Here is a 12,632-nt window from a genome sequence, read left to right on the forward strand (position 1 = left end):
GCACCTGTGCAGTGCTCGAGTTGCTTATTTCAAGTCAAAATGTTTTTAACTTTTACACTGATAAAATAAACATGATTTGTAAATATGTTGATCAGTTCTATGCCGAATAATAGTTATACAATAGAGGGTCAACAATATAATTACTGTACTGTAGCCAATGGCGGATTTAGGGGGGGGGGGCTGCTAAATTTTTCAAATTTAAGGTAAATCGGGGTATCTTGTTTAGAAAAATGTACTTAACGATAAAAGAAGCAATACTTTCTTGATCCCGGAGAAGAATCAAAAGACCAACGCAGTATAACATGAATCATTCTACTATTCAATACTATATTTACTGTTTATATCGCCCGTACATGAACAATTCTACTATTCAATACTATATTTACTGTTTATATCGCCCGTACATGAACAATTCTACTATTCAATACTATATTTACTGTTTATATCGCCCGTACATGAACAACTCTACTATTCAATACTATATTTACTGTTTATATCGCCCGTACATGAACAACTCTACTATTCAATACTATATTTACTGTTTATATCGCCCGTACATGAACAACTCTACTATTCAATACTATATTTACTGTTTATATCGCCCGTACATGAACAACTCTACTATTCAATACTATATTTACTGTTTATACTGCCCGTGCATGAAGAACTCTACTAGTCAATATATAAAATTCAACACATATATCTATCAACCCATCCCTCCCCTACCCCCACTTCCTGACACTTATCTCACTTGTCTGTGGCTAAAGCAAGGCCAAGTTTGACTTTACTTCAACTTAAAATGTTGTTGTTCATAGATTTAATATCAATATAAATGAAACCTAAATATAGGTTCCGAATCTGTATATTTTACCTGAATAACTCTGTAAAACTTGTTATCACTGTATGTATGTATGTATGTATTAGTTACAATTATTGACAGAGGGTCCCGGGGGTTATCCTGCATCAACCAAGAAAATGAAAATTCATGATCCTCAACTGATCTATTGGTAATTGTTTTAGAAAGTGTGTATAGGGAAAATGAGAAATTATTTTTTATTGTTTCAGTAGAATAATTCCAACATATGTATAACAGTTCTGCATAAAAAAAATCAATTATTTGAATACTTGTTAGTCTTAATTGCTGGTTTTCAATACGTTTCATTTCATTCATCACGTGACTATGACATGATCTATTACCCCCTAATAAAATGGCGACGAAAGTCAACACAAGGGAAAATTCAAACGAGTAAGTAACACCTTTATCAATAACGAATTGTCACATTACTTATATTCTTTTTTACATTTGAAAGATTTTCTCGGGAACAAATTCATATTGATTAAAATGGTAGTAGTTCTAAGCAGAGAACATTAATTTCACAGATTTTTGTTTTCAGTCAAAAACACACAGGCACTTGTTTCATACATGATTCCCCCTCCTTAACTATTAAGGAGGGGGGGGGGGACTCATGTTTGAAACAAGCATTCCGACCGCCAAAAACTGTCAATGTTCTCAATCTAATTTAAATCAGATCTTCTCCAGTGTAACGGTTAGAGAATATCTTATTTTAATGAGATTGTCAATGTTCTCTACCTCTATCGCACGTAGAACTACCAAAATGATTATAGTGACGAATGGTTACTGTCTTCAACAAACCAGCGAGGGGATAGTGACGAATGGTGATTGTTGTAAAACAAACATGCGAGGGATGTGACTGTCGTAAAACAAATCAACGAGTCTGGTCCCCACCCCGCCACTCCTTGATCACAAAACGAATGATCAAGGAGTGACGGGGGCGGGGACCAGACTACGAGGGGATAGTGCCCTGGCCTTCCCATAATGCTCCGCAACCGAAGCTTCGTTTGCGGAGCATTATGGGAAGGCCAGGGCACTAGGCTAGGGAATAGGGACGAATGGTGACTGTCGTAAAACAAACCAGCGAGGGAATAGGGACGAATGGTGACTGTAGTAAAACAAACCAATAGTGAGGAATCCTTATCATAAACCAGGAATATTGGCGAATGGTGACTAGCGTAAACGAAAAAGGAAGAGAAGGCCCGGGTAGTGTTTTAAAACAAACCAGAGAGGATATTGGTAAACAAACCAGCAATATGCGCTAGAAAGATGTTCTATCAAAAAGATAAAAGATAAAATGTTTAGTATTTCTTCTAAAACGTCCAAATTACATTTGAAAATGACACCTAAATTGTGCCATGAAAATGATGTCATGACAACGCTTATTTTTGCTACTTTACAGCATCGTATAGTTCTGTACGTTAATACAACATTGTTAAAACCCGACTTCTACAGTTCTGACTGAAAGCAAAACTGTCGAATCTGTCAAACATTTAAGTTACACAGGGCGACCAACGGTGTTCCATGTAATTAATTAAAAGTCATTATTTGGACTGCGCAATTATCATCTATTACTAATTCATTATTACCTTCAACTGTATACGTTGTTATTTTCGGCCAGCGTTATTTTTGCTTTTCTACACTTGCAGATGTTTTCGCCCTGTTTTCACTTCGCCCAGACAAAGTTGTGTTAAAAGAGAGATACGAGAAAAGTCTTACATTCGCCCACTGACAACGGAGGTGAAAGGGACGAAAATAAATTGCGGACGAATAGTTTCCTGTATACAGTAACACTCGTTAGAGTTAACCAATAGTATGCGCATGTCCCCCATCATTTCCTGAGACCAAACCAGCGTAAATATACTACTCAAAATTTGATAAGGATCACTAGGTTATATGTGTGTAATTTACCACTAACATAACAAAAGACATAAATTTGACTCAGAAACGTGTTTACTCATGTTATGAATGAAAATTCATGAACGGCATGAACTTTTATCAATACGGAATGCTTGAAATCTGATAACAACATCAAAAGGCATTTCATTACAAAAAGTTAACAGCAAACCTGAGAAAGAATTACACAGTTTTTGGGGATAGTCCATCATTACACTAAGTCGATGAAGTGTCAATACTGGGTATGCATAGCCTCCCCTTGCATCAATGACGGCTTGACAACGTCAAGCCATGCTGTCAATAAGCACCCGGGTGTTTCCAATGGGAAGGTTGTTCCACTCTTCCACGAGGGCGTTTCCGAGCTCTGCCAAAGTCGTGGGTTGTGCTCTACGGCGTGAAAGGGCAACCTGCAGCATGTTCCATACATGCTCAATCGGGTTCAAGTCCGGCGAGCGCGCTGGCCAATCCATACGGACAATTGTCTCCTGCTGAAGGTACTGCTCCACCACCCTGGCGCGATGAGGACGGGCGTTATCATCCATCAGGATGAATTCAGGGCCAACAGCACCAGCGTAGGGTCTGACGTAAACATCGAGGATCTCATCCCGCACCCCCGTCATTGTTCCTCTCACCAGGACATGAAGATATGTTCTTCCATCCCTGCTGATTCCACCCCAGACCATGATGGAACCACCACCTCGTCATGTTCACTGATGTTGGCATCATGGAAACGTTCACGTTGTCGTCGCCACACTCGGTGCCTCCTGTCTGTAAAGTCCAAACAATACCTGAACTCATCGGTGAACAGAACTTGAACCCAATCGTTCTGTGCCCAAGTGACATGATCTTCAGCCCAGTCCAATCACTCCTGCCGGTGTCGAACAGTCAGAGGGACTCGAACACATGCCCTTCTCGAGTTGAGACCTGCATTGTGAAGCCGATTCCGTATCGTCTGAGTGGACACATTCACCCCCAAGGCGTTCAGGAGGTCGTTACGTAGGCTGGTTGATTTCCAGAAGGGATGGCGTCGTGCCCGAAGAGCCACAAAATGGTCTTGGCGTTGGGTTGTCGACCTCTGACGACCACCCCATGTCGGTTTGCTGCTGTACCAAAAGTTTGCTGTCGGTTCCAGGCCCTGTTTACAACGCTCTGGCTGACGTTTAGTGCATTTGCAACGTCACGTTGTGAATAGCCAGCGTCAAGCATTCCAAAACACCTGCCCAGTTGTTCTGTCGTCAGGCGACGCCTTACACGTTGAGGGGGCATTGTGTTGATAAACGTAGTGTAAACACTCAAGTGAGTTTGAAATTTTAGAAAGAATCAGACACCGATGCCTGAGTGAAAATCGTGCAATGGTAGCAAAAGCATAAACTGTGATGAGAAACGCATTTCTCATGGCATGAAATGCACGTGCAAGTTTGTTGAAGACGTTTTTGATTTCACTTGGACACAATATTGCCAGTTATGCAGTTATTAATTTTTTAAACAGAAAAATATCTATGATCCTTATCAAATTTTGAGTAGTATTAGTGGTAGTCAATGTACATGTGATGATACAATGCAATTAACTCAATCAATGCTGGGACATAAAATTTACGACAGAGAGGGGTTGGTGGGTAATTTAATATACATGTATAAAGGTCATTAAATATCATTTGAAGGTAATATAGGCATAAGTTTACCGTAAGGAATATTCTTTGAAATATATATATATTGATAATAAAAAGAAGTATAGGGATTTGTTAATAGATCCGCCCCTGCGGTGGTGAGGGATGTGTTTGTTGGATTAGGACCTCGTTTATTTGCTATGAAAGTGGGTATCATTAGGAAACCTCGTTCAGTTAACCTGTAACAGTTACAATGTTTGGGCTACAGTCGGGGTTCCTTAATACATGCAGAACTGATAAAGACCATTGTAACATAACTACAAACAGGTAATGAGAGATAACTCGAGCAAAACCTACTAGTGCACACTATTCAATTAGAGCTATTAAGGAAGGAGTAGCACATCCTCATAATGGCTGACATCCTTACTATTTAATTAGAGCTATTAAGGACGGAGTAACACATCATCACAATGGCTGACATCCTTACTATTTAATTAGAGCTATTAAGGACGGTGTAACACATCCTCATAATGGCTGACATCCTTACTATTTAATTAGAGCTATTAAGGACGGTGTAACACATCCTCATAATGGCTGACATCCTTACTATTTAATTAGAGCTATTAAGGACGGAGTAACACATCCTCATAATGGCTGACATCCTTACTATTTAATTAGAGCTATTAAGGACGGTGTAACACATCCTCATAATGGCTGACATCCTTACTATTTAATTAGAGCTATTAAGGACGGTGTAACACATCCTCATAATGGCTGACATCCTTACTATTTAATTAGAGCTATTAAGGACGGTGTAACACATCCTCATAATGGCTGACATCCTTACTATTTAATTAGAGCTATTAAGGACGGTGTAACACATCCTCATAATGGCTGACATCCTTACTATTTAATTAGAGCTATTAAGGACGGTGTAACACATCCTCATAATGGCTGACATCCTTACTATTTAATTAGAGCTATTAAGGACGGAGTAACACATCCTCATAATGGCTGACATCCTTACTATTTAATTAGAGCTATTAAGGACGGTGTAACACATCCTCATAATGGCTGACATCCTTACTATTTAATTAGAGCTATTAAGGACGGAGTAACACATCCTCATAATGGCTGACATCCTTACTATTTAATTAGAGCTATTAAGGACGGAGTAACACATCCTCATAATGGCTGACATCCTTACTATTTAATTAGAGCTATTAAGGACGGAGTAACACATCCTCATAATGGCTGACATCCTTACTATTTAATTAGAGCTATTAAGGACGGAGTAACACATAGTCATAATGGCTGACATCCTTACTATTTAATTAGAGCTATTAAGGACGGAGTAACACATCCTCATAATGGCTGACATCCTTACTATTTAATTAGAGCTATTAAGGACAGAGTAACACATCATCACAATGGCTGACATCCTTACTATTTAATTAGAGCTATTAAGGAAGGAGTAACACATCCTCATAATGGCTGACATCCTTACTATTTAATTAGAGCTATTAAGGAAGGAGTAACACATCCTCATAATGGCTGACATCCTTACTATTTAATTAGAGCTATTAAGGAGGTCGAGGCTATCTGGTACCGCTTACAGGGTGACGACCACGAGTTATCTCATCTTATGTAGGTACGAGTTATCCCTCGTGCCAATTTATAATTCACAATGATTCGTACGAATAATCGTCGTGTGTCAATTCTTTTATACTTATTTCTTGATAGACCAATATTAGGTAAAATAGGTCATGTTGGAGCTCCATTGTGGTTGGCAAACACATGTATATTTATTATCAATTACGTAGGAAACATGAATACTTTCAATCATATTCAAATCAATCGGTTCTAAAAATGAGAAGCACAACACTGTTGATTATTTAAAACTCAGATTTTCGACACAACCCGCGTCTAAATCAAGAGACATATATTACATAAGCAAGTATCAAAAAACCCTGACAAATATTAATAATCTACATTGTTAACAAGAATGATACACTGTTGCAGTGAATTGAGAAAAATGGTAATTCTATGCATAAACATATATATTTTTTTTAATGCATATTAGGTACCGTGTGTTATGATGGATGTATTAGCATCACACCCTCCCCAAAGTATTAGACTGATATTTCTAAATCATTGATGTACAAATTTCGGGCAGAATATTTTAAAATCTTGATACACCATTAGAACGTCGTAGTATTCATAATTTCACGGAATGTTGTGACAGCACATTGATATGAAATACGCTTAATTACAATTAACAATGTGTACACTTTAAATCAACTTGAAATGTTATTTTCCATAGAGGATATCAAGACTTTTACATATTTGTTGTTTGAAAACTGATACCAACTTATAAGGCAACCTCCCTGTAACAGGTACCAGATTATAAAGCACTCTCCCTCTTAACAGGTACCAGATTATAAAGCACTCTCCCTCTAACAGGTACCAGATTATAAAGCAACCTCCCTCTAACAGGTACCAACTAATAAAGCACTCTCCCTCTAACAGGTACCAACGTATAAGACACTCTCCCTCTAACAGGTACCAACTAATAAAGCACTCTCCCTCTAACAGGTACCAACTTATAAGGCAACCTCCCTGTAACAGGTACCAACTTATAAAGCACTCTCCCTCTATCAGGTACCAGATTATAAAGCACTCTCCCTCTAACAGGTACCAACTAATAAAGCACTCTCCCTCTAACAGGTACCAACTTATAAGGCACTCTCCCTCTAACAGGTACCAGATTATAAAGCACTCTCCCTCTAACAGGTACCAACTAATAAAGCACTCTCCCTCTAACAGGTACCAACTTATAAGGCAACCTCCCTGTAACAGGTACCAACTTATAAAGCACTCTCCCTCTAACAGGTACCAGATTATAAAGCACTCTCCCTCTAACAGGTACCAACTAATAAAGCACTCTTCCTCTAACAGGTACCAGATTATAAAGCACTCTCCCTCTAACAGGTACCAACTAATAAAGCACTCTCCCTCTAACAGGTACCAGATTATAAAGCACTCTCTCTCTAACAGGTACCAACTTATAAAGCACTCTCCCTCTAACAGGTACCGGATTATAAAGCACTCTCCCTCTAACAGGTACCAACTAATAAAGCACTCTCCCTCTAACAGGTACCAGATTATAAAGCACTCTCCCTCTAACAGGTACCAACTAATAAAGCATTCTCCCTCTAACAGGTACCAGATTATAAAGCACTCTCTCTCTAACAGGTACCAACTTATAAAGCACTCTCCCTCTAACAGGTACCGGATTATAAAGCACTCTCCCTCTAACAGGTACCAACTAATAAAGCACTCTCCCTCTAACAGGTACCAGATTATAAAGCACTCTCCCTCTAACAGGTACCAACTAATAAAGCACTCTCCCTCTAACAGGTACCAGATTATAAAGCACTCTCTCTCTAACAGGTACCAACTTATAAAGCACTCTCCCTCTAACAGGTACCAACTTATAAGGCGACCTCCCTGTAACAGGTACCAACTTATAAGACACTCTCCCTCTAACAGGTACCAACTAATAAAGCACTCTCCTTCTAACAGGTACCAACTTATAAGGCAACCTCCCTGTAACAGGTACCAACTTATAAAGCACTCTCCCTCTAACAGGTACCAGATTATAAAGCACTCTTCCTCTAACAGGTACCAACTTATAAGGCAACCTCCCTGTAACAGGTACCAACTTATAAAGCACTCTCCCTCTAACAGGTACCAGATTATAAAGCACTCTCCCTCTAACAGGTACCAGATTATAAAGCAACCTCCCTCTAACAGGTACCAACTAATAAAGCACTCTCCCTCTAACAGGTACCAACGTATAAGACACTCTCCCTCTAACAGGTACCAACTAATAAAGCACTCTCCCTCTAACAGGTACCAACTTATAAGGCAACCTCCCTGTAACAGGTACCAACTTATAAAGCACTCTCCCTCTATCAGGTACCAGATTATAAAGCACTCTCCCTCTAACAGGTACCAACTAATAAAGCACTCTCCCTCTAACAGGTACCAACTTATAAGGCACTCTCCCTCTAACAGGTACCAGATTATAAAGCACTCTCCCTCTAACAGGTACCAAATAATAAAGCACTCTCCCTCTAACAGGTACCAACTAATAAAGCACTCTCCCTCTAACAGGTACCAACTTATAAGGCAACCTCCCTGTAACAGGTACCAACTTATAAAGCACTCTCCCTCTAACAGGTACCAGATTATAAAGCACTCTCCCTCTAACAGGTACCAACTAATAAAGCACTCTTCCTCTAACAGGTACCAGATTATAAAGCACTCTCCCTCTAACAGGTACCAACTAATAAAGCACTCTCCCTCTAACAGGTACCAGATTATAAAGCACTCTCTCTCTAACAGGTACCAACTTATAAAGCACTCTCCCTCTAACAGGTACCAACTTATAAGGCGACCTCCCTGTAACAGGTACCAACTTATAAGACACTCTCCCTCTAACAGGTACCAACTAATAAAGCACTCTCCTTCTAACAGGTACCAACTTATAAGGCAACCTCCCTGTAACAGGTACCAACTTATAAAGCACTCTCCCTCTAACAGGTACCAAATAATAAAGCACTCTCCCTCTAACAGGTACCAACTTATAAAGCACTCTCCCTCTAACAGGTACCATCTTATAAGGCAACCTCCCTCTAACAGGTACCAGATTATAAATGGAGGATATTTTATAATCTGGTACATGTTGGAGGAAGTGTGCTTTGTAAGTTGGTACCTGTTAGAGGGAAGGTACTTTATAGAATCTGGTACCTGTTAGAGGGAGGGTGCTTTATAATCTGGTATCTGTTAGAGGGAAGATGCTTTATGATTTGATGATAAAGCATTTTATCTCAGAGGTACCAAGTTATACAGCACCCTAACTCTAACAGGAAGCAGTGTATGCTAGGACTAAAATAATTATAGCTTCTCCCAAAGTAGAACTTCTATTGTGCTTATCAAAAACAATCGTTGTCAATAGTACAGTGTACTTGGGATCAGCTGGACTTGTTACACTACAGAAATCATGGAACACACTGTTTCCATGTTGTACCTGTTTGGTTGTGAATCCCAGATGATGTTCAACAACTTGTTCAACACCTTGTTTGAAATGAAAAGACTTGTAAAGTTTACAAATTTATTATAGCACAAGTCAATATTGTTTTAGAGTAGCTGATAACAAGTAATAAGTTTTCCAATAAAAATAAATGAGTACAAGCAGAAAAGGTTACATAGGGTGTTTTTCTGATGCCATTTCTAGAATAAAGTGCACCGCCATGGCACATGATATGCCCGTCACATATTGTTAACAGTATAGATTGTACCCATTAAAACATTTTTTTTATATCACCTTAATTAAATGTCACAGTGACCTTAAAGTAGGATGTGACACACCTTCTACCTAAGATGCATTAGTTGACCAATTTTGGTGATTCTAGGTCTAATAGTTTTCAAGTTATGAGTCGGACAAGTTTTTGCCATATATGGCCATATCTTCCTAATGAAAAGTCACAGTGACCTGGTTTTAATGTGCGACACACCTTCTACCCAAGATGTATCTACAGACAAAGTTTGATGATTCTAGGCCTTGTAGTATTTAAGTTACGGCTCGGACACGAAAAAGCTAACAGACGGACGGACATGAACGCCATACCATAATACGTCCCATCTTAAGACGGGCGTATAAAAAGGCTTTAAATAGTATCAGCCATCATCAGGTTGTCACATACTTTCTTTCCATGAATAAAAGCTCCTAAACTTAAAAGTGACAGGAGGCCGGTAGATAGACAACTAGAGCTCTGCGGAAAATATTTCCCCAAAATTGACCATGATCAACAATCTGTAAATATTCTAAAACACCAAAGAAGTTATTTACAAAGACCCTAGCTTCAAAACTGTGAGAGGAGTTAAAAGGTCAAACCGTCATTTATTTAATACATGTATATTTCCTCAAAAACTGACTCGGTTAAACCTGTAATTTTCAACAACAAATTTTTTTAACAAAAATCAAAATCATAGCCACATACACATTTTCCATACCCATACAAATACTCTGCAGAATAAGGTTCTCAGTTGAATATTGGGAGAAATTTGACAAATCATGTACTTTCTATGTAATGTTTCCTCAAAATACTCAGTTCAAGAATCTGTAATTTTCTCGAACAAGGTTTTCCTATTAAGTGAACCTACAACCTTGACCTTAAAAAACAATAAGCATCTTCCTTTTATGGTGATCAAATGTACCAAGTTGTAAGATTCTAGAGCTTACGGTTCAGTCTGTATCCCATCTTACAAGGTCCGGACAGACAACACCATACCATAATATGTCCAGTCTCTGACGGGCAAGTACCATAATAAGAAAATCTAAAGTTATGACCCTAACAAGCTTTCACAAACTATAAAACATGAGGTGTTTGTAAAACAATTACATATAAGCCCCCATGGTGCAAAATTGAAAAGGGTTATACATATGCATAATTTGATTGATAGTAGTATCATCAATTCGAAATATTGAGCAAACAATATCTTCCTATGTCAGGAGTGGATTGACCAAGTGACCTAAAAATCAATAGGGGTCATCTACTCCTTATGCTGTACCAGGTTTGGTGTCAATCAAGCAAATAATTCTTAAAACATAAGAGACAATATATTACTATGTCCAGTTTACCCCTTGACCTTTGACCATATGACCTTAAATCTACTCCTTGAGATGTACCAGTGTACCAAGTTTGATGTCTGTCAAGCAAAGGTTTCTCAAGATATTGAGCAGGCAGTGTCTTCCTATGTCCAGAGTAGATTGACCCTTGACATTTCGACCTGAAAAACAATTGGGGTCCTCTTCTTTTCATAACCAACCCACATATGAAATATATTACGATCAAGTGAATGGTTCTTAAGATATTAAGCGGACAACATGTGGTCTACCGACCGACCAACAGGTGCAAACCAATATGCCCCTCTTCTTTGAATGGGGGCATAAATATAGTGTTATAACACTAAAAGGCTTCCATACATCTAAAAGTAACATAGGACAAGGCTAACTATAGAAACATTGAGATAGCCTAAACACTTAAACTCTGAAAAAGTAATATCTGATACTACCCTGAACCAAGTAAATTGACTCTGCTAAGGTATTTACATATTATAATGTAAAATCTAAATAGTTCCCTAACTCAATGTTATGTTCATTTCCTACTCTATGTAAAAGATAAGAGGCGAACACGAAATTCATGTGAAAAGTACAAACCTTAGAGTTCTTTAACCTAGCAGAGTGAGTAAATCTGAGTCAGCTCCTTATATAGGGCTGACAAAATCAATGGGATACTAAATATAAATGCTCAATCTGATAACCCAGGATTAAGCCTCTTGGCCAATGAAATTGCAGAAAACAAATTATGTTCAGGAAGACTGGCATAATGGCAGGTATAATGAATTACATAGCACAGTGAAAGGTAAACATGTGAAACATTAAGATATTTCCTTTATAAAATCTTAAATGTAAAGTTTGAAAAGGTTGCATGTATAGTACAATGTATGCCAGTGGATTTGAAAATGACCTGAATCAATGCTCTTTCTATTTGGTACAAAACAGATATAGTTATGATTAATCATTATATCATTGGGTAAAGGCGGCAGTCTGCTTCCCTTAAGGATGTATTCTAAACAGTGGATGCAATCAAAATCTCTGCCTCCACAAACATAATATCTTTGAAGTATTGGATGTGTGTGTTCATATTCTGTCCAATCCTGTAACATGAAAAACAAGACATAATCTTATTGGCTCATCCTAAATTTAGTATCCTATCAAAGTTTAACTAGTAAATTGCATTCTTCTATTGTGTTCTCGAGTATATAAGCTCAAACTCAGTATTTATCAAGTTTCTCTGAATAATTAGAATTTATCCTACCATCTCCTACCATTATCTTTTTCCTTTAAATATTGAATATCTTAGACAGAAAATAAAATCATAAAAACTTTATATATCACACAATGCGAAGTCAATATAAAATTACTGGTAAAGAAAGTTCAACTCTTTGACACAAGTATGATGGAAAATTAAAGATAACGGTGATAATGTTTCGAGAATTGTTTTCATCTCTCAAACAAAATACATGTAGGATTTCAGATTGAAAATAGAAGCAATGTTGACTATTTGAAATGACCATATGGAATTTGTGCACCACAAAGATGAACTTACATAATGGATTTTAGCCTAAACAGCCCAAATTCTTCC

At 38.0% G+C, this 12,632-nt stretch overlaps 1 long non-coding RNA gene across 2 annotated transcripts in view; it reads right to left on the minus strand.

Moving 5' to 3' along the window:
• Window positions 1-9,518: 9,518 nt before the first annotated feature.
• LOC130046722 (uncharacterized) overlaps window positions 9,519-12,632 on the minus strand; it is an 8,094-nt gene continuing 4,980 nt past the window's right edge. For both annotated transcript variants that reach the window (XR_008795711.1, XR_008795712.1), the window contains exons 5-6: window positions 12,597-12,632; window positions 9,519-12,144 (exon numbers count right to left, since the gene is read on the minus strand). The exon at window positions 12,597-12,632 is cut by the window's right edge and continues 29 nt beyond it. This is a non-coding gene — a long non-coding RNA (uncharacterized LOC130046722). The remainder of the gene's footprint in view (window positions 12,145-12,596) is intronic.

The sequence above is a fragment of the Ostrea edulis genome, chromosome 6, assembly GCF_947568905.1.
Source record: "Ostrea edulis chromosome 6, xbOstEdul1.1, whole genome shotgun sequence".
NCBI lineage: Eukaryota > Metazoa > Mollusca > Bivalvia > Ostreida > Ostreidae > Ostrea > Ostrea edulis.